This window comes from Pseudophryne corroboree, chromosome 2, assembly GCF_028390025.1.
Source record: "Pseudophryne corroboree isolate aPseCor3 chromosome 2, aPseCor3.hap2, whole genome shotgun sequence".
Lineage (NCBI taxonomy): Eukaryota > Metazoa > Chordata > Amphibia > Anura > Myobatrachidae > Pseudophryne > Pseudophryne corroboree.
Window position 1 is genome coordinate 343825112 of NC_086445.1, and position 23274 is coordinate 343848385.

The following is a 23274-nucleotide window of genomic DNA, read 5'->3' on the forward strand; positions in this document are numbered from 1 at the left end:
GCCCCCACAGTGCCAGATACACAGTGCCCTAGAGTGTCAGATACACATTGTCCCAGAGTGTCAGATACACATTGCCCCAGAGTGTCAGATACACATATGCCCCCACAGTGCCAGATATGCCCCTACTGCGCCAGATACACATATGCCCCCACAGTGTCAAATACACATGGCCCCACAATGCCGGATACACATATGCCCCCAGAGTGCCAGATATGCCCCCACAGTGCCAGATACACATGCCCCCAGAGTGCCAGATATGCCCCCACAGTGCCAGATATGCCCCCACAGTGCCAGATATGCTCCCACAGTGCCAGATATGCCCCCAGAGTGCCAGATATACACCAACTGTGCCAGATACACATGCCCCCAGAGTGCCAGATATGCCCCAGCAGTGCAACTTATTTACCATTGTTGCTGCTGCCTGGGGCTGGTACTATCTTCTGCTGGGAAGAGGAGAGCGCAGCTCGCGCTCCTCCTGTCCCTCTCCTGCCATCAGTACAGTCTCCTGAACTGGCACCGGTCCACGACCCAATCAGGGCTCGCGGTCCAGCAGCAGCAGCTCCTGATTGGTTGCCGGTCCGCGAGCACTGATTGGCTCACAAACCGGCTCAGCGCACGCCGACGTCGCCAGACTCAGGGGGCCCTCGCAGGCAAGAGAGGAGAGGCGCATGCTGCGCTCTCCTCTCTCCAAGACCCGGTGTCTGCAAGGTGGCGGCCCGGCAGTACGGCGTACCTGCTGGGATTTTCTTACAGGTATGCCGTACCGTCCCATACAGTCACACTTGCAGCACTGCCTAAAACATAAAAAGTCAACACAGGTACAAGCTCTTGGCATTAGTAAGCAGTTATAGTGCTCTATTTTGCAAATATAGGAATATAAGTTTGGTTTGGGACCTAGTTATTCATATTAGGGCTCTCTATTACCCCTTTCAAATGGCACAAATAACCCGGTATCGACCCAGTATATTGCCGGGTCAATGAGGGTCACTCTACGGTGTGAAAGGGGTTGCTCCCGAATTCCCAGGTCGTCTGACCTGGTATTTCCACCTGGGAATAAAGAAGGGTTATTCCCGGATTATTACCAGGTCAGGTGCAGTGTGAACATGTTGCCGGGTCGATGCAACTCGGGACTTGTTCACAATATAGACAGAGGTGGTGTGGAGATGATCTCCTCTCCCTGCACCACATCTGCACCTGCCCCCCGATGCTACCTCTGTCCCTGGCCCCGATGGCATAGTGCCGGGTCGGGAAGCCAGTCTGAAAGGGTCCAATGTGGGTCGCACTCAGGATGGACCTGTTTCCAATTCCCTGGTGCGACTCCGCATTGCGATGTGAAACTAGCAGTGTTCACTGATTGAAAGTAACTATATTATGGGGAAGCTTTCATTTATTTGCAGATAAAGTAATAAAAATATAGGTGTTTCATGAAATGATGACATAATCAAAGGGATGTAATGGCGTCCGAATTTGCCAGAGGTGCGGGATGCCAGCCAAGCTTTTTAAAGCGGCAGTCATTTACAAGGCAAAACCATGCCTTGTAAATGACTGTTCTTTTAAAAAAACTTCCAAGTTTAGCCTGCATCCCACACTTCGGGCGATCTCGGACGCCATTACATCCCACCGAATATCTCAATATCAGGGTTGATATAATTGAAATAAGAGGGCAATTTAATCGCCATAAGTAACTCTGTCTCTTTGATATGATTAAATTAAAACATACAATAGTAAAGTTGATTCCGTTACCAAAAAATGTAAAAACGTTTGATCATTTATACAGATTATGTTATTTTACCTGAAAATTCAGTTCTAAAAGTTTTACCATGTTCATTACCACTTGGTGATTCCATTACCACAGCACAGTGATTCCATTACTTTATAAAAAAATGTGCCCAGTTTACACAAATTGTCATACTATTTAAATATATGTATATGTATCCCCAGGATGTCCCCATCTTGCAATAAAATTGTGAAAATCTAGAGTTAATTCTGGAAACTGAATTTATCAATTTTGTGTGCACACACATGGTAACATGTCTCATGAATGGTAATTTTATTCCAGTGGTGATTCCATAATGAATAATGTTTATCACTTTTAAAGGGCCATTGCAGCAATACAGGATGTCTCAGAGCTGCAATGTATTACAAAGAGAGACCTCCGAGAGCGGTTGCAGTAAATCACCACTTCAGCAATCTCTGTCCACCTCTATCACATCAATATATTGCTGATACAATATGTATTTGCCACTGAGCATCCCTGTTGAGCATTCACAGGATTGTACATGTATGGAGGAGCATCCGGAGGCAGAAGCATGACTTGTAAGTTATCATAGTGCCATCCACAGATGGAAATATGTGTTGTTAGACAGGTGACGTAAAGCTCCGCTTTTGGTCACTAGTAAGCTGCCTTCATGCTTAGCTGCCATAGCTGGTTATTATGAGAAAATAAAAGCATCAATGGAGAAATATCTGATTGCCTTTTAATACATTTGGAGAAGCAGTAATAATACATTTTCTTCTGCAAAAAAAGAAGAAGTGGTCATCATTTTCCAAACTGACCCCTTAGTATCTAACACAGTGGTGTCACCAGGTTAGGAAGCCACTTCTGCCTTTCACGCAGCCCAATCTGACTTCTATAGGCTGCAGCCAATGCAGTCGATATAAGCTGGGGTCCCGGCACCTGTTGGATGTATTGCGCAGGTGCCAAGACCCGGGGCTTCATGTCTCCTCTCCGAGCTGGGGGTATCGGCAGCCCTCCTACTTAAAGTAAGTAGAAGCTGCCACTTGTATGCATATATCGTATTTTAATATTCATTTTGTTCAGATTAAATTTTTTCTTTGGGATCCCTTCAGTGAGGAATTAGAAATGTATGGAAGGGATACTATTAAACTTTAAATGTTCTCATGTCTTTTGCTTGCATGGGTCTTTTTTTGTCCTTTTCATTACGGCTATGATTATAGCATATGCACAAGAAGTATTAAAATTATGTAATTTTCTGTAAAGTCCGTAAATTATTCAACATTCTTTCATATTTATGTTATTAGTTTTACAAGTTTCTGATCCACTTTTTAAATTAATTTAAAGTTTGAAATATTCTGGTATACAGTATTAAAATTAATGTTTTGTTTAAAAAATGTACTTTAATGCTGGGAGTCTGCTATTTTAAGTAAAATGTATTTGATCACAGATGTTTTTAGTATACTTTGCACAATAAAACTCAATATGCAGCTACAATATGCGCAAATGGATGTGTACCCCACACATCAACAAAACAATACACACAAGAAGGTTTTTGCACACAGGAATGAAGCGCTTATCAAGTATCACATAACAATATGTACATATCAGTGTGCATATATAAATAAATAAATACAATTACCCTTAAAAGGAGTGCAGTCCTCAATAGATAGAGGGAATGAATGAATGAATGAATGAATGAATGAATGAATGAATGAATGAATGAATGGTCTTTCTGAGGGATCTCTCCTCCAGACACAGAGCACAATCTGAACTTATGTATCCTTGGATGGACTTGTAAAATAAGTGCCTCTTTTCCCAAGATGATTGAGGAAGGTGAGAGACACTATAAGACACAGACCATAATGTAGTAGTATTAAAAACCACACGAGTTTAATGCCACAGATTAAACTTACAAGACACAATAATAAAAACAGCACATCACAAAAGTCTCCATAGGACAGCACAGCATATATCACGAAGGGGGATTCCTAGAGCAAAATAAAAACAGGACCACGCTTAACGCGGATCGGACATATAGTCCTTCATCATATAGACACTTCTGATGAAGGACTATATGTCCGATACGCGTTAAGCGTGGTTCCCGTTTTTATTTGCTGTGGACTCTGGGACACACGGACAAACCTATCGCTCTGGGAATTTATCTCGCATGGAATTAGGCATCCGGAATGCCTGGTAACCATCCACTCAAGGACCATCTGTGGTTTCAGGAATCCCCCTCGGTGATATACAGTATGCTGTGCTGTCCTATGGAGACTTTTGTGATGTGCTGTTTTTATTCTTGTGTCTTGTAAATTTAATCTGTGGCATTAAACTCGTGTGATTTTTAATACTACTACACTATGGTCTGAGTCTTATAGTGTCTCTCACCTTCCTCATTCATCTTGGGGAAAAGAGGCACTTATTTTACAGGTCCATCCAAGGATACATAAGTTCAGATTGTGCTCTGCGTCTGGAGGCGCGATCCCTCAGAAAAACCATTCATTCATTCATTCATTCATTCATTCATTCATTCATTCATTCATTCATTCATTCATTCATTCATTCATCCATTCATTCATTCCCTCTATCTATTGAGGACTGCACTCCATTTAATGGTGATTATATTTATTTATATATGCACACTGATATGTACTGTACATATTGTTATGTGATACTTGATAAGCGCTTCATTCCTGTGTGCAAAAACCTTCTCGTGCAAGTAAAATGCATTTGTAAATGATGTCTGTAAAACATAAATTACTGCAATTGAATATTTCACACAACTTTGCCTTGATCATTTAGATTAAGCTATTAAAATAAATACACTGCTCAAAAAAATAAAGGGAACACTTAAACAACACAATGTAACTCCAAGTCAATCACACTTCTGTGAAATCAAACTGTCCACTTAGGAAGCAACACTGATTGACAATCAATTTCACATGCTGTTGTGCAAATGGAATAGACAACAGGTGGGAATTATGGCAATTAGTAAGAAACCCCCAATAAAGGAGTTGTTCTGCAGGTGGTGACCATAGACCACTTCTCAGCTCCTATGCTTTTTGGCTGATATTTTGGCCACTTTTGAAAGCTGCAGGTGCTTTCACTCTAGTGGTAGCATGACATGGAGTCTACAACCCACACAAGTGGCTCAGGTAGTGCAGCTCATCCAGGATGGCACATCAATGAGAGCTGTCGCAAGAAGGTTTGCTGTGTCTGTCAGCGTAGTGTCCAGAGCATGGAGGCTACCAGGAGACAGGCCAGTACATCAGGAGACGTGGAGGAGGCCGTAGGAGGGCAACAACCCAGCAGCAGGACCGCTACCTCTGCCTTTGTGCACGGAGGAACAGGAGGAGCACTGCCAGAGCCCTGCAAAATGACCTCCAGCAAGCCACAAATGAGCATGTGTCTACTCAAACGATCAGAAACAGACTCCATGAGGGTGGTATGAGGGCCCGACATCCACAGGTGGGGGTTGTGCTTACAGCCCAACACCGTGCAGGACGTTTGGCATTTGCCAGAGAACACCAAGATTGGCAAATTCGCCACTGGAGCCCTGTGCTCTTCACAGATGAAAGCAGGTTCTCACTGAGCACATGTGACAGATGTGACAGAGTCTACAGACGCCAAGGAGAACGTTCTGCTGCCTGCAACATCCTCCAGCATGACCGGTTTGGCAGTGGGTCAGTAATGGTGTGGGGTGGCATTTCTTTGGGGAGCCGCGCAGCCCTCCATGTGCTCGTCAGAGGTAGCCTGACTGCCATTAGGTACCGAGATGAGATCCTCAGACCCCTTGTGAGACCATATGCTGGTGCGGTTGGCCCTGGGTTCCTCCTAATGCAAGACAATGCTAGACCTCATGTGGCTGGAGTGTGTCAGCAGTTGCTGCAAGACGAAGGCATTGATGCTATGGACTGGCCCGCCTGCTCCCCAGACCTGAATCCAATTGAGCATATCTGGGACATCATGTCTCGCTCCATCCACCAACGCCACGTTGTACCACAGACTGTCCAGGAGTTGGCAGATGCTTTAGTCCATGTCTGGGAGGAGATCAGGGCCGGTGCTAGGTTTCTAGACACCCTAGGCAAAGCTACAAAATACCGCCCCTGCTCCCCCCAAAAATACCCCCCCTCTCCCCCACCCAGTCACTCACATACATAATTGACTACTTAAAATATTATTATATTAATTTTTAGATTTATGAACATAAAAATATAATAACACTATAATATGTATTACAATGCTGGACCACCATGTACTGTAATGCTAAGAGCATTTTAGTAACCACCAGACAACACAAAGAGCATATAAGTTAATGCCAGACAATAAGGAGTAAATTTAAGTGAACACGAGACATTACGGAGAACATTTCTTTGACCGCCATAAAACACTGACTGCCTTTTAGTGGCTGCCCCACAATACTAAGAGCATTTTTGTGACCACTGCACAATAAGGAGATCATTTTTGGGACCACCCAAGCAATATGAAGAGAATTTTAGTGACCATCAGATAATGGGCCTAATTCTGAGTTGATCGCAGCAGCAAATTTGTTAGCAGTTGGGCAAAACCATGTGCACTGCAGGGGGGACAGATATAACATGTGCATAGAGAGTTAGATTTGGGTGGGGTGTATTCAAACGGAAATCTAAATTGCAGTGTAAAAATAAAGCAGCCAGTATTTACCCTGCACAGAAACAAAATAACCCACCCAAATCTAACTCTCTCTGCAAATGTTATATCTGCCCCCCTGCAGTGCACATTGTTTTGCCCAACTGCTAACAAACTTACTGCTGCGATCAACTCAGAATTACCCCCAATAAGACCATTACTGTGACAGCCATACAATATTAACAGCATTTAAGTGTCTGTACCACAATACTAAGAGCATTATTTTGACCACCAGGCAATACTGAGAGCATTTTTGTGATAGCCAGACAATACGGAGAGCATTTTTATGACCGCCAGACAGTACGGATAGCATTTTCATGACCGCCAGACAGTGCGGAGAGCATTTTTATGACCGCCAGACAGTACGGAGAGCATGTTTATGACCGCCAGACAGTACGGAGAGCAATTTTGTTATCATTGAAAATCTTACCTCATCATTAAATAAGCTTCCTAAAAATTCATTAACTGCTTCAGCAACAACCTCATTCAACATAATTAGCCAATAATAATCATTAACTCCCTCATACCCACCATACCCCTACATTATTAATTACATTTATTTTCCATAACGCTCAATCTGCTCTATGTAATCTAAAGTACCAATTCCTAACCTTAATAAAAATATTAAGCCAACCATACAGCATTAACCCATTACACTATAATAAAACCCACATAGCTTACCCCTTATACTTATTAATAGCCACACCATCTCTCCCCTGTGTCTCTCTACCACACCATCTCTCCCCTGCGTCTCTCTACCACACCATCTCTCCCCTGCGTCTCTCTACCTCATCATCTCACCACTGCTTCTCTCTACCACACCATCTCTCCCCACTGCGTCTCTCTACCACACTATCTCTCCTCTGCGTCTCAGCCACACCATCCCCCCCGCATCTCTAAGCCACACCATCCCTTCCGCATCTCTAAGCCACCATCATCTCCCCCCTACATCTCTCAGCCACACCATCATCTCCCCCCTGCATCCTCAGCTGCACCCTCTCCCCCCTACATCTCTCAGCCACACCATCATCTCCCCCCTGCATCCTCAGCTGCACCCACTCCCCCCTGCATCTCTCAGCCTACCGCAACTTGTGTCTCTCAGTATGTATGCATGCATGTAAGCCAAGAGACACAGTAACATAGTTCCCAAACAGAACATACATAGAACACACCAGCTGCACACATAGAACATGCATGTAACCGAGAGCAAACAGTTACATGGGTCCACATAGACCATACATAGCATATACTCACTGCACACTGTGAAAATACATGTGCTACATTAAACCCATACCCATACAGAACATGTGTTACATTGTACATGGAACATACATGCATTGCTAAGCAAATAAAATATGTATGGAAGCTGCATGTCCAGGGCTCACATGGCAAGCTTTGCCAAGGTCACCATGGCAACCAAACAGCTCCCAAGTCCGCCCGCTGAGACGCTTACCATCAGATGGCCCGCAGTGTGTACAACAGGGGAGTCTCTGCTGAGCTCTCCCCGGCCACGTCCCAGACATCACGTGGACCGGGGATAGCGGAGTACAGGAGGCACTGGCACTGCAGGCGGGTACGCTGCATGGAGTGCATAGCAGGAGTCCAGGATCCTCTTGTGCAGGGACAGGAAGCGAGACTGCATGGCGTCAGCGTCACGCTCCCAGCCGCCCTGCCTGACTACTAGTAACGCCGCCGAGCACTGTGAAATTAGCTCGGCGGTGCAGTTACATTACGTTTTGTAATCGCCGGGGGGTGGGGGGAGGAGGAGGAGGAGAGGGAGGGAGAGGAGGAGAGGGGAGAGCGGAGGGAGGGAGGGGAGAGAGCGGGTAACATCATGACTCGGGGGGAGCAGGTGATATGCGGGAGCTCAATCACGGAGCGGAGTGGGGGGCTGGTATAGCTTTACCGGGTGCTGTTGCGGAGGAGAGGGGGGCGGCAGTATTGCAGAGATAGAGGCAGGATAAGAAAAGCATTCTCTCTCTCATTCACTGTGCGGTGCTGCCCTCCAGTGGTCACCTCCCATAGGCAGCTGCCTAAAGCTGCCTAGTGGTGGCGCCGGCCCGGGAGGAGATCCCTCAGGAGACCATCCACCACCTCATCAGGAGCATGCCCAGGCGTTGTAGGGAGGTCATACAGGCACGTGGAGGCCACACACACTACTGAGCCTCATTTTGACTAGTTTTAAGGACATTACATCAAAGTTGGATCAACCTGTAGTGTGTTTTTCCACTTTAATTTTGAGTGTGACTCCAAATCCAGACCTCCATGGGTTAATAAATTTGATTTCCATTGATAATTTTTGTGTGATTTTGTTGTCAGCACATTCAACTATGTATTTAATAAGAATATTTCATTCATTCAGATCTAGGATGTGTTGTTTTAGTGTTCCCTTTATTTTTTTGAGCAGTGTATAATATGTGTTGGATCCAGTGGCGTAAGTACCGTGGGTGCAGGGGATGCAGCTTCTATGGGTCCCCGACTGCCTCCAGGGCCCACAGCTTCCCCTGCACCCAGTCACATCGCACTCCCATCTAGAGAAGGGCACCCGACGCACCTCGTCAATTGCCACAGACAGTGGCGCCAAGAGAGGGGGGGGAGGAGGGTACAGATTACCTGGGCCCGGGCATGCCAGGTGGGCCCTGGCCAGAGCAGGCGGGCAGCCGAGTGGTGGGTCGCGCCCCCCGTGTGTACGTGTGTGTCACCTGGCTGTGACTTCCAGCCATGCACCACTGCTAAGGTCTCCCTATGTGTGTAAGGTTCCATTAATGTACAAAACGTTAAGCAAATTAGCAGCCTATACTGGTGTCACTGCTAAGCCTCCCATATTAGACAATCCACAAGCGTCCATCAAATAAACATTTTACTTGCGCTTCTAGAGGAAAGAACATTTGAGCTGTGTATAGCTTGTATCAGTCATGAAAGTATGGACACAAGGAGACAGTGTGTATTGCAGGTGGCAATGTTATGAGTGTGAAGTATTTCTATCTATCTATCTATCTATCTATCTATCTATCTATCTATCTATCTATCTATCTATCTATCTATCTATCTATCACTCTATATAGAGAGATATTATATTGACATATATATATATATATATATATGTATGTGTATATATCTCTATAGATATTTCAATATAAATAAATATATGTATATATAGAGACAAGGATTAATACTGCACCACATGTGATAGGATTCAGATATGTTTGTGTAAAAAAATGGCAATAAAATGTGACACTCCCCTGTGGAACTAATGGGGCGTCAGCTGGGTCCCTCAATATAAATAGGGGTGGTAATTCCCTGAAACAGGTAAATTGGAATAGGGGAATGAGGGATGTATAGCAACCACCGGTGTCAATTAAGTAAGATTACCAATAATAAATACAATAAAAATATTTATTTAATGTAAAAATAAATTAAAATGACATATATATAAAATGGGACAACAATACAATCACAACTGGACTAACACACTTAAAATGGAAATATAAAACTACAATAAGATCAAAATAAGCAGATTTTCCTTATCTGTGATATGAGGTAGGTGTAGGTCTTCCAACGCGTTTCGTCACTTGGACTTCATCACAGGTCTGGGGTAGAGTGGGACAAGCTGGCTGTATATAGTGATATCAAACAGTGAACAATTATGACCTCACTTCCTGTTTGGGAATTGGCTGTCATTAACTGCGCTTCAAAAACAAGTTTACAGGTGCTGGGGAGTAACTTATTATGCAAGAGGACCAGTGCCCAAAGTCAATATATAGAAACGATTGCTCCTTAGAGCATAAAACTCAGTCTTTTCATAGTTAAGGGCTTTCAGAGCGGTACTTCCGGTCCGGTGTCCGGGCGCGTCCGCGACTTCCGCCCCACTTCCGGTCTGATACTGCGCATGCACCCGTCCCGGGCTAATGGAGCAGACGTGTATTTGAAAGTTCTTAGATCACGGTGGCCATCTTTCTGTAGATGTCTGTGGTAGTTTACAGTGCGGCGGCCATCTTTCAGAAGAACATCTCAGAGGGCATTTTTGTGTTTTTATTGCTGTGTTCCCATAAAAGAAAAAAGAAATAAGAAAAAATGTGTAAGACACGGCTGTCATTCATAACAGACTTTACAATCGTAGTTTAAAAGAAGCAGGCTCATAGGGTTGATAACTTGGCAATGTGAGGGAAAATGGCATATATTTATAAGTGAAAAGAGGTGCATGTGCTTATTATATTAATTTAAAAAACCACATCCGGTAATAAATTACATAAAGTGCATATACCTATACAGTGCACTTAAAAGTGCTAGTGCTGATTGTATAAAGTGCATATTATTAATTTAGGTACGTCTAAAATCCATATCTGGTGGATGATTGTATAAAGTGCATGTACCTATAAAGTGCACATTAAAAGTGCTAGTGCTAATTCCATAAGGTGCATATAAATATAAAGTGCACATATAAAGTGCTAGTGCTGGTAAGTCTACTTTGGGGAACTACCCCATGTATTCGTACTGGAGTGTTTAGTGCTCTATTATATAGGGTTGTGATTCTGTTAACATGGAGTATATACCTTTCTCAGGCAATTATATGTTATTGTACTATACAGTACCTGATCTTTCCTGGTGGTCCCCCACACTGGTACTGATCAGGCCCAACACTGCTTAGCTTCCAGGATCGGACATATTTGGGCATTTCCAGCGTGGAATGACTGTATCGACATTGTACCTTCTTGGTTACAACTCCAAAGACCATTGTAAATTAAGTGAATCTTTAACTCTAACAGAGTGCATGATAGTGAGATTTGGGTGGGAGAAGGGAGGGGGGAGGAGGGAAAGGGATATGGGTGGGAGAGGAGGGGAGTGTTAGGGTCTCCTGCCCTGTGCTGCCACGTCGTCATGGCAACCGGGAGACAAGTGCTAGCGGAGTAACCTGAGCGCAGCTGATACTCCGGTTCGGGTCTTTTGCTGTGCAGTGGTTATAGGCTCTGTGCACGGCAGGGGATCCGGTGCTGGTTTTTGTGCTCACAGTCTGTGAGGTCTGAGTGGGGCGTGGACAGCACCTGCTTTATAAGGCCTCTTCTCAGGGTAAGCAGATGCTGCTGAATCTTTGTTGGTTAGTCAGTTCCTGAAAGTTAGCCAGTACTGTGTAGCTTTGTATTTGTTTGTTGCTTACTGCAAATAGGCCTGGGGATTTGGTATTACACTCTGCCAATCCAGACCTAGCAGTAAGACTGGAGTCAGTCGTTTAGCTTGCTGGGGTTCTGTTACTACTCTGTGAACTTAGCAAGTTTGCGGCTGTATTCTAAGACTTGCCTGTCTAATCCTGTCTCACTGTGCTAGGTGTCAGGGGTCAGTTTAGTGGCAGTAAGCTGAACCTGTGCACTGCAAGTGAGAATTAGGATTGTGGAGACTCTCCTTGTGTCTATCATTCCATCTCTGACCAAGGAGTTTGCTGCCACACCCGTTGGTAACCTTTTAGGGTTTTGCTGTTGCCCTTAGCAACAGCATTTCGGGTTCTCTACGTATTAAAACACAACATCTTGCTTTTCCCATCTGAGCATTTCTAATACAAGGGAGATACCCAGTTCCTTAGCCTCTGGGCTTCTCTGTTCACTTTGTGTGTATTTTGTTACCCTATCACCTTCTGTGTACGTTATGTCATATTCCCCAGTCTGTCTGTGAGTCCATTTGTTTTGCATAACAGTTCAAACACCAGTACATTCCTGCAGGCACTGGAGTGCATAACAGTTCTGACACCAGTACTTTCCTGCAGGCACTGGTGTGCATAACATATTCAGCAGCCTAATACTCCTGTTGAAATTTTGTGGGAATATGGAGCATACCCCTCAAAATACGTTGCAACAGGTGGTCGATCAGGTGCAGGTCCTGACTCGACAATTTAATGATTTGTCCATTAAAATGCACACCTCCTAGGCTGCTGGCGGAGCTCCCGCAGCAGCAGCACCTGCAGGGGTTAAGGAGCCAAAAGTAAATCTCCCGGATCGTTTTTCTGGAGATCGCTCGCAGTTCTTTTGTTTCAAGGAGAGCTGCAAGCTATACTTCCGGCTTAGGCCTCAGTCTTCTGGGTCGGAGATTCAGCGGGTGGGCATAGTGATTTTCTTGCTACAAGGAGACCCACAGGTCTGGGCATATGGGTTGCAGCCTGACTGTCCGTCGCTTAAAAGTGTTGATGCTTTTTTTACGGCACTGGGCATGTTGTATGATGACCCTGACAAGACGGCCTCAGCCGAGGCTCAGATTTCGATCCTTAAGCAAGGGCGAAGGCCAGTTGAGATTTACTGTACGGAGTTTCGGAGGTTGGCCCATGATACCCAGTGGAATGACCCAGCCCTGAGACACCAGTACCGAAGAGGTCTTTCTAACCAGATAAAGGACCAACTGGTACAATATCCCTTGCCTGATAGCTTGGATCAGCTCATGCAGTTATCCATCCGGGTGGATAGACGGCTGAGAGAGCGTAGGCTTGAAAGGGAGACTGAGATTTCCTTCCTTCCCAAGGGAATCTCAGACTCTGAGGAATTTTCCGAGGAGCCTATGCAGATTGGGGCTACCCGCCTCTCCTCGCGTGAGAAGACGCGGAGGAGACAGCAGGGGTTGTGTTTGTACTGTGGGAATAAAGGTCATGTGGTAGTATCATGCCCAGAAAAGCCGGAAAACTTCAGGGCCTGAGGGTGATGGGAAATATCCTGTCAGGCCAGAAGTCAGAATTTCCCAAGAAGACTTTTATCATTCCGGTGACCTTGAAGATCCTCGGTCAAACTGTCAAGACTGAGGCCTTTGTGGACAGTGGGGCCGACGGGGTTTTTATGGACCGCCAATTCGCCCTGAAACACTCTGTTCCCTTAGTACCCTTGGCATCGGAAATTGAGATTTGTGGGTTAAATGGGGAACCATTATCCCAAGGTAAAATTACCTCTTGCACTAGCCAGATTTCTTTGTTTATTGGAGCCACACACTCTGAAAAATTGTCCTTTTATGTGACTGTCTGTACTTTTGCCCCATTGGTGTTGGGGTTACCCTGGTTAAGGGCCCACAATCCTCAATTTGACTGGGTCTCTGGGGAGATTCTTAGTTGGGGTACTGATTGTTTCAGGAGTTGCTTGAGCCTTCCAGTCAGGCTCTCGCAGCTAAGTTTGCCAGGATTGCCAGGGTGTTATGCAGATTTTGCGGACGTGTTCTCCAAAAAAGTTGCAGAGGTACTACCTCCCCATCGCCCCTATGACTGTGCCATTGATTTGTTGCCAAATGCTAAGCTTCCCAAGAGCAGGTTGTACTCCCTGTCACGTCCTGAGACTCAGGCTATGGCAGAGTACATTCAGGAGAACTTGGCTAAGGGATTTATCAGACCTTCACAGTCTCCAGTTGGGTCGGGGTTCTTCTTCGTGGGTAAAAAGGACGGTTCGTTGCGACCCTGCATCGACTTCAGGGAATTGAACCGTATCACGATTAAAAACTCATACCCACTGCCTCTCATTTCGGTCTTGTTTGACCAGCTTCGTACTGCCACCATTTTTTCTAAGATTGACCTACGCGGTGCGTACAATCTAATCCGAATAAGAGAGGGGGATGAATGGAAGACTGCCTTTAATACCCACTCAGGGCATTATGAATATTTGGTGATGCCTTTTGGGCTCTGTAATGCCCCGGCAGTCTTCCAGGATTTCATGAATGATGTGCTCAGGGAATATTTGGATAGATTCTTAGTTGTATACTTAGATGACATCCTAATCTTCTCCCATTCCCTGGAGGAACATCGGAAGCATGTACGCTTAGTCCTCCAGAAACTCAGAGACCACCGGCTTGGGGCGAAGCTGGAGAAGTGCGAATTTGAAGTTCAGCAAATCGCATTTCTAGGATATATTATCTCCCCAGAAGGTTTCCAAATGGAGGGTTCCAAGGTACAGGCAGTCCTGGATTGGGTGCAGCCCACTAGTTTGAAGGCGCTTCAGCGTTTCCTGGGCTTTGCGAATTTTTATAGACGATTTATCGCTGGATTTTCGTCTATAGTGGCACCCTTGGTGGCACTCACTAAGAAAGGGGCGGATGTTGCTCACTGGTCTTGTGAGGCTAAAGCGGCTTTTGCCCGTCTCAAAAGGGCATTTGTTTCGGCCAAGGTGCTGCGACACCCAGATCCAGAGCGTCCTTTTGTGGTGGAGGTGGATGCCTCTGAGATGGGTATTGGGGCAGTGCTTTCTCAGATGGGAGTGTCTGATTATCGCCTTCATCCCTGTGCTTACTTTTCCCGTAAATTTTCGCCTGCCGAGATGAATTATGACGTGGGTAACCGGGAATTGTTGGCTATTAAGGATGCACTCGAGGAGTGGAGACACTGGCTTGAGGGGGCTAAGTTTGTGGTCTCAATTCTCACTGACCATAAGAATCTGGCATATTTAGAGTCAGCGAAGCGTCTCAATGCCAGGCAGGCACGATGGGCTTTGTTTTTTGCTCGCTTTAATTTTTTGATAACATATCGCCCTGGGTCAAAAAACATCAAGGCTGATGCGCTCTCGCGGAGTTTTGCTCCAATCCAGGAGACCACCGAGGAGCCGTTGCCCATTGTTTCCCCATCATGTATTAAAGTGGGCATTACCCAGGACCTCTTATCATTAGTCCTTAGAGCACAGGAGCAGGCTCCTCCAGACCTTCCGGTAGGTCTTTTGTTTGTGTCTCCTAGGTTAAGACAGCGAGTGTTCCTGGAATTCCATGCCAAGAAGTCGGCAGGTCACCCGGGTATTGCTAGAACTCGGGAGTTGCTATCTAGGGCGGTGTGGTGGCCCTCGGTGGCTAAGGATGTGGATCAGTGGGTTCGGGCATGTGACATCTGTGCCCGAAATAAGACTCCTAGAGGGGTTCCTGTTGGCCCATTACATCCACTCCCTATCCCATCTAAGCCATGTACCCACATTTCAATGGATTTTGTGGTGGACTTACCCAAATCCTCGGGGATGACAGCCATCTGGGTTGTCGTTGACAGGTTTTCGAAGATGGCGCACTTCGTTCCACTGGTTGGGCTGCCATCGGCCAGACGCCTGTCTGAATTATTTATGCTGCATGTTGTGCGTCTCCACGGGTTGCCACTTGATGTGGTCTCTGACCGCGGATCCCAGTTTGTGGCCAAATTCTGGAGGGCATTTTGTTCCGATCTCCAGATTTCTGTCAGCTTGTCGTCAGGCTACCATCCGCAGTCTAATGGGCAGACTGAAAGGGTGAACCAGTCCTTGGAGCAGTTCCTCAGGTGTTATGTCTCCAAGTGTCAGACTGACTGGGTTGCTCATCTGTCCATGGCGGAGTTTGCCTATAACAACGCAGCTCACTCTGCTACAGGGATCTCTCCCTTCCTTTGTGTGTATGGGCATCATCCTAAGGCCAATTCTTTTGACCCCCTGGACTCCACGCCTGGTGGTTCCTCTGTGGTTTCGGTCCTTAGAGGTATTTGGCGGAAAGTGAAGAAAGCCCTTGTGTCTGTGTCATTAGTGACCAAAAGGGTTTTTGATAAGCGGAAAAGACCCTGCAGCTTCAAATTAGGAGACTTCGTCTGGTTGTCTACCAAGAATTTGAAGTTGAGACAGCCATCTCATAAGTTAGGCCCCGGTTCATCGGCCCTTATAAGATCACCAGGGTTATCAATCCGGTGGCATTTCAGTTAGATCTGCCCCGTTCTTTGGGTATCAATAAAACATTTCATTGTTCCCTTTTAAAACGGGCGATTAGTAATCCTTCTTCCAGTGGAAGACCTTCCCCTCTTCTGATACGTGGCCAGAGGGAGTTTGTTGTTGAAAGGATTCTTGACTCCAAGGTGGTTCGGGGTCGGCTGTCATTTTTGGTGCACTGGAAGGGGTATGGCCCGGAGGAGCGGTCGTGGGTGCGTAGTTGTGATCTTCATGCCCCCAGACTGATACGCTCTTTCTTCTCGCAGTTCCCCGATAAACCCGGTGGTAGGGGTTCTTTGACCCCTCGTCAGAGGGGGGGTACTGTTAGGGTCTCCTGCCCTGTGCTGCCACGTCATCATGGCAACCGGGAGACAAGTGCTAGCGGAGTAACCTGAGCGCAGCTGATACTCCGGTTCGGGTCTTTTGCTGTGCAGTGGTTATAGGCTCTGTGCACGGCAGGGGATCCGGTGCTGGTTTTTGTGCTCACAGTCTGTGAGGTCTGAGTGGGGCGTGGACAGCACCTGCTTTATAAGGCCTCTTCTCAGGGTAAGCAGATGCTGCTGAATCTTTGTTGGTTAGTCAGTTCCTGAAAGTTAGCCAGTACTGTGTAGCTTTGTATTTGTTTGTTGCTTACTGCAAATAGGCCTGGGGATTTGGTATTACACTCTGCCAATCCAGACCTAGCAGTAAGACTGGAGTCAGTCGTTTAGCTTGCTGGGGTTCTGTTACTACTCTGTGAACTTAGCAAGTTTGCGGCTGTATTCTAAGACTTGCCTGTCTAATCCTGTCTCACTGTGCTAGGTGTCAGGGGTCAGTTTAGTGGCAGTAAGCTGAACCTGTGCACTGCAAGTGAGAATTAGGATTGTGGAGACTCTCCTTGTGTCCATCATTCCATCTCTGACCAAGGAGTTTACTGCCACACCCGTTGGTAACCTTTTAGGGTTTTGCTGTTGCCCTTAGCAACAGCATTTCGGGTTCTCTACGTATTAAAACACAACATCTTGCTTTTCCCATCTGAGCATTTCTAATACAAGGGAGATACCCAGTTCCTTAGCCTCTGGGCTTCTCTGTTCACTTTGTGTGTATTTTGTTACCCTATCACCTTCTGTGTACGTTATGTCATATTCCCCAGTCTGTCTGTGAGTCCATTTGTTTTGCATAACAGTTCAAACACCAGTACATTCCTGCAGGCACTGGAGTGCATAACAGTTCTGACACCAGTACTTTCCTGCAGGCACTGGTGTGCATAACAGGGAGGGGAGGGGGGTTGGGAAGGGGGTAGGAAAGTGTAGGGTATGCAGTAATACACAGAGGTTTTTATATATATCACCACCACGATTTTAACCGCAATATCATCTTTTATCGTAGATACATAGATGATATTTTAATAATTTGGGATGGAGATATGGAACATTTTAATAAATTTTTTAAACATATCAGCACCAACGAAATGAATCTGGCTTTCACATCCAATACAAGCAGGGAGTCCATTGAATTCTTGGATTTGATTCTAACAGGAGAGGATGGAAGAATTACCACAAAAAAATTTGTAAAACACATGGACACCAACAGTTATCTCCACTATAAAAGCAATCACCTCAAAAGTTGGAAGAATAATATCCCATTCTCCCAATTTAGTAGAATCAAAAGAAACTGCAGCAAACCGGAGGATTGCCAATCATAATTGGAGATGTACAAGAACAGATTCAAGCAAAAGGAGTATCCAGACACTATTCTAGAAGAAACCATTACCAAAACTAATGAAATTGAAAGATCAAAGCTGCTAGAATATAAAACAAGAGAGAAAACAAAGGATTCCACAGCCTCCATAACGCATAACGACCTTCAATCGACATGAAAAATCCATCCGTGAAACATTCAGGAACCACTGGAAAATACTGCTTATGGACCCCATCCTCAAAGAAATCCTTCCTCCCCGTCCGGAAATAATATTCAAGAAATCTCGGAATCTAAAGGATATACTAGCACCCAGCATGCTGACCTCCGACCAGGAGAAAGACCACACATGGCCCAAGTGTGTGGGTTCCTATAAGTGTGGGCGATGCAACGTATGTAGTTATTTACATCCAAATAGGAAAACCTTCACAGATGTGGGAAAGAACAAGGAGTACAAAATTAAAGACTACATGAACTGCAATACCCAGTCAGTCATATACCTTCTGGAATGTGACTGCGGTAAGCAATACATCAGGAAGACCAAGAGACCCCTTAAGTTACGGATACAAGAGCATGTGAGGAACATCAAGAACAAAGTGGAAAGCCATGCCGTCTCCAAACATTTCACTGTGACACACAACTCCAACCCGGAGGCATTAACATTTAAAGCCATCGAACTGGTGAAATTGGGAGACAGAGGAGGTGATCTTGCCAACAAGCTTTCACGCCGAGAGATGTATTGGATTTTCCAGCTACAGACATTACAACCAAATGGATTCAATGACAACTATGAGATCGCCCCCTTCCCAACCCCCCTCCCCTCCCCTCCCCTCCTCTCCCACCCATATCCCTTTCCCTCCCCCCCCCCTCCCCCCTCCCTTCTCCCACCCACATCTCACTATCATGCACTCTGTTAGAGTTAAAGATTCACTTAATTTACAATGGTCTTTGGAGTTGCAACCAAGAAGGTACAACGTCGATACAGTCATACCACGCTGGAAATGCCCAAATACGTCCGATCTTGGAAGCTAAGCAGTGTTGGGCCTGATCAGTACCAGTGTGGGGGACCACCAGGGAAGATCAGGTACTGTATAGTACAATAACATACTGTATAATTGCCTGAGAAAGGTATATACTCCATGTTAACAAAATCACAACCCTATATAATAGAGCACTAAACACTCCAGTACGAATACATGGGGTAGTTCCCCAAAGTAGACTTACCAGCACTAGCACTTTATATGTGCACTTTATATTTATATGCACCTTATGGAATTAGCACTAGCACTTTTAATGTGCACTTTATAGGTACATGCACTTTATACAATCATCCACCAGATATGGATTTTAGACGTACCTAAATTAATAATATGCACTTTATACAATCAGCACTAGCACTTTTAAGTGCACTGTATAGGTATATGCACTTTATGTAATTTATTACCGGATGTGGTTTTTTAAATTAATATAATAAGCACATGCACCTCTTTTCACTTATAAATATATGCCATTTTCCCTCACATTGCCAAGTTATCAACCCTATGAGCCTGCTTCTTTTAAACTACGATTGTAAAGTCTGTTATGAATGACAGCCGTGTCTTACACATTTTTTCTTATTTCTTTTTTCTTTTATGGAAACAAGACATTAAAAACACAAAAATGTCCTCTGAGATGTTCTTCTGAAAGATGGCCGCCGCACTGTGAACTATCACAGACATCTACAGAAAGATGGCCACCGTGATCTAAGAACTTTCAAATACACGTCTGCTCCATTAGCCCGGGACGGGCGCATGCACAGTATCAGACCGGAAGTGGGGCGGAAGTCGCGGACGTGCCCGGATACCAGAAGAAGGGCGGAAGTACCGCTCTGAAAGCCCTTAACTATGAAAAGACTGAGTTTTATGCTCTAAGGAGCAATCGTTTCTATATATTGACTTTGGGCACTGGTCCTCTTGCATAATAAGTTACTCCCCAGCACCTGTAAACTTGTTTTTGAAGCGCAGTTAATGAAAGCCAATTCCCAAACAGGAAGTGAGGTCATAATTGTTCACTGATTGATATCACTATATATAGCCAGCTTGTCCCACTCTACCCCAGACCTGTGATGAAGTCCAAGTGACGAAATGCGTTGGGAGACCTACACCTACCTCATATCACAGATAAGGAAAATCTGCTTATTTTGATCTTATTGTAGTTTTATATTTCCATTTTAAGTGTTTTAGTCCAGTTGTGATTGTATTGTTGTCCCATTTTATATATATATGTCATTTTAATTTATTTTTACATTAAATAAATATTTTTATTGTATTTATTATTGGTAATCTTACTTAATTGACACCGGTGGTCGCTATACATCCCTCATTCCCCTGTTCCAAATATATGTATATACACACAGGTAAAGAGAGATAGGTATCTGTGTATATATTTGTATGTAGGTATAGCTATATAGATGTGATGGTATCAGTATCCTGGCACTTGGGATGGCGGTGGTCAGAATAATGACAGCGGCATCATGACACGCAGTATCCTGACAACTGTATTTTAACCCTACCCCCAACCCTAACACTCACTAACCGCAGCCTGACCCTAACCACCACCCCCCTCTCCTGGAAGTCTAACCCTAACCCTCCATGGTGGTAGTAATTTGAAATGTATCAAATAAAGTTGTTGAACTTTTATTTTTGTCTGTTTCATTATAACATCTAAATACATCCAGCTAACAATGCAGCTTTTATGGGGCTGTCCTGCCATCCTAGTAGTGAATACTTTTGTCCCAGCTGCTGGGAGGCATGCCATACTCCTGTGAGTGGGTGCTTCTAATGTGCTAGACATGCCTCCAAAGAGGTGTGGCCATGCCCCCAGAATGCTGTGGTCACCCTTCCAGGGAAGGAGGGAAGTTGTTGTCTCGGGGCCCAGGATTTCTCTTGGCAGCCCTGGCCACAGATGCCCAGCACCCCCATCTCCCCCGCTAACGGTGCCGGAGATCTGAGCATGTCCTCTTCCAGCAGTCCCGGCACCATCCCTCCTCCAGGGAGGGAGAAGCAGGGCTGAGCCTACCCCTTATTCTCTACAACTATGACAGGACACTAAGAGCCCCTGTCCTAAGTAGTGGTGTCACTATATCCCTCTTGGCAACCTGTCCCTAAAAACTTAAAGTGATTAAAAAAATAGTGCACTGAAACAGCTCTCCCTTCTTTCCCAAACAGCTCATGTCAGCCTCACTCCTTTGCTCCAGAGCTGTCTGACGTGTGGAGCCCTGGGTGTGATGGCTGCACAGAGCTTCTCTTCCTCTAATGGAAGGTGGTACATGTCGGGTTGCCAGTCTGCTGCAACTCCACAGTTAACAACACCAACCAGTCCTCTCAGGTCTGAGCACGCTTCCCACCCCCAGCAGCCCCAGCCTACAGGGAGGGGGAAGCACAGCTTGGCCTCTTGTTCCCAATCACAGTTCTGAAATTACCTTCCTGGGGCTTCGCAGCACTTGTTGAGTGACCAGCCTGGTTCCCCCTGGCCTGTACCTGGGACCTGCATGTGATGCCCTGCAGCTCACTCAAAGGTGGATTGGTACACAGAGAGATGAGCATCCTGGGAGCCCAGTACTCACCTTCCCCTCACCCCCCATGTGTGACCACCTGTACCCTATACCTCTGTGTGTTTGATCCCCACAAACCCCCTCACCCCTAGTGTGTGTGTTACACAGCATGTCCCCCACTGTGTTTGATACCCTGTGTGTATGACAGTCTCTATCCCCCTACCCTTCCCCGTGTATGACACACTACACATCACTTGGCCCTGTGTGTGTGTGTGTGTGTGTGTGTGTGTGTGTGTGTGTGTGTGTGTGTGACACCCTGTGACTCCCCATTACTGTATGATACAGTGTACACCCCTACCTCTGTGTGTGTGTGTGTGTGTGTGTGTGTGTGTGTGTGTGTGTGTGTGTGTGTGTGTGTGTGTGTGTGTGTAAGACACCCTGTACACCCCCACACACATATGAGATGCTGTGGAACAGAAAGCCAGGATCCTGTCCAGTGTTTAAAGTGGTCCTAGAGAGTTGGTGGAACCTACTTCCCCAGTCACATCGCTAGCCCCTCCCCATCTTGCCCACTTGTCATATGCCATGCCTCTAGCTCCTCTCCTTCTTGCCCACCTTGCAAAACATTAGTCTTCTTCCACTCCACTCTGTCAGTCCACTGGTTGCCTGTACTTTACAAGTTTTCATATAAAATTCTTCTGACACAACTCTATTAGCAAAACTCAATCACCATACATCTCTTTGCTAACAATGGGGGTCGTTCCCAGTTGATCATAGCTGTGCTAAATTTAGCACAGCTATGGTCATTTACACTGACATGAAGTGGGGACGCCCAGCACAGGGCTAGTCCGCCCCGCATGTCAGTCCGGCCCCCCCCAACCCCCGCAGAACTGCAAAGGCATCGTACAGTGGCGATGCCTTTGCACTTCAAGAGTAGCTCCTGGCCAGCGCAACTTTAGTGTGCTGGCCGGGAGCTACTCGTCGCCCCCCTGCCCGCAGCAGCTGCGGGTGACGTCACGTAGCCGCTGCGAACCGCCCCCCCCAACGTTCCGGCCATGCCTGCGCTTAACGCCGCCGTCCAGCCCCCTCCCACCCAGCGACCGCCTCTATCTCAGAGGCGATCGCTAGGCAACGACAGCTGCCATGCGCCGGCGCACTGCGGTGCTGGCGCATGTGCAATTACGACCCGATCAATGCGAGAAACTGCAGCGAGCGATCGGATCGGAATAACCCCAATATCTCCTAACTCACCCATTCATTCTGCACAAGATCTACATATCTCACATGCGCATTACCTGTTCCCAGTTGCAGTTACAGGACTTTTTCATGCAAAACCCACACTGTGCAATGCCCTCCCATTCACAAGACTTTCCTCTAGTCTCAAACCTTTAAGCTTTCTGAGAATTGCCATCTTCAGGCAGGTTATCGTATTCCAGAACCTCCATCTAAACAGAAAGTGTCCCCTGATGCACCCAGCCAAAATTTACTTCCAATACACATTCATTCATCAATTCATTCCATATTTAAACTGTAAAGTTGCCAGAGCAATTGTCTAGATTATTAAAGCATCTATCAGTGCTTCCTTTGCTTTGGAAAAGCCATGTAAATATCAGATCCTCCCTGGGGAACCCATAGGGACTACTAAAACGATATGGTCTGAACTAGGGAAATCAGTCCCTCACCTTTTTTCTAATCTCGGGATTCGGGATTGAAAAAATCTCAATACTGCGATTGAACCTCATGCTCTAAAAAGAGAACCTGGCCAGCAGAGAGACCGAGGAAAATGTGTATCCACAGACAGCTCTCCCCCTGACATAGTTTATCTTCACAAAGCTCCCCTTGACACATTTTATCCATTATACATTTCTCCCCTTGACACATTTTATCCATTATACATTTCTCCCCTTGACACATTTTATCCATGACACAGCTCTCCCCCAGCACATTTTATCCCTAACACAATTTTCCACCCAGCACATTTTATCCCCAACACAACTCTCCCCCCA

The 23274-nt window shown here is 45.8% G+C and overlaps 1 protein-coding gene and 2 pseudogenes across 1 annotated transcript in view; 2 read left to right on the plus strand and 1 right to left on the minus strand.

Annotated features, from left to right (window-relative positions):
• HS6ST3 (heparan sulfate 6-O-sulfotransferase 3) overlaps window positions 1-23274 on the plus strand; it is a 931949-nt gene that overhangs the window by 648939 nt on the left and 259736 nt on the right. The gene's annotated exons all lie outside the window — the stretch shown is intronic.
• Window positions 10987-11105, minus strand: LOC135052295 (5S ribosomal RNA; annotated as a pseudogene).
• LOC135052210 (5S ribosomal RNA) lies at window positions 18714-18832 on the plus strand (annotated as a pseudogene).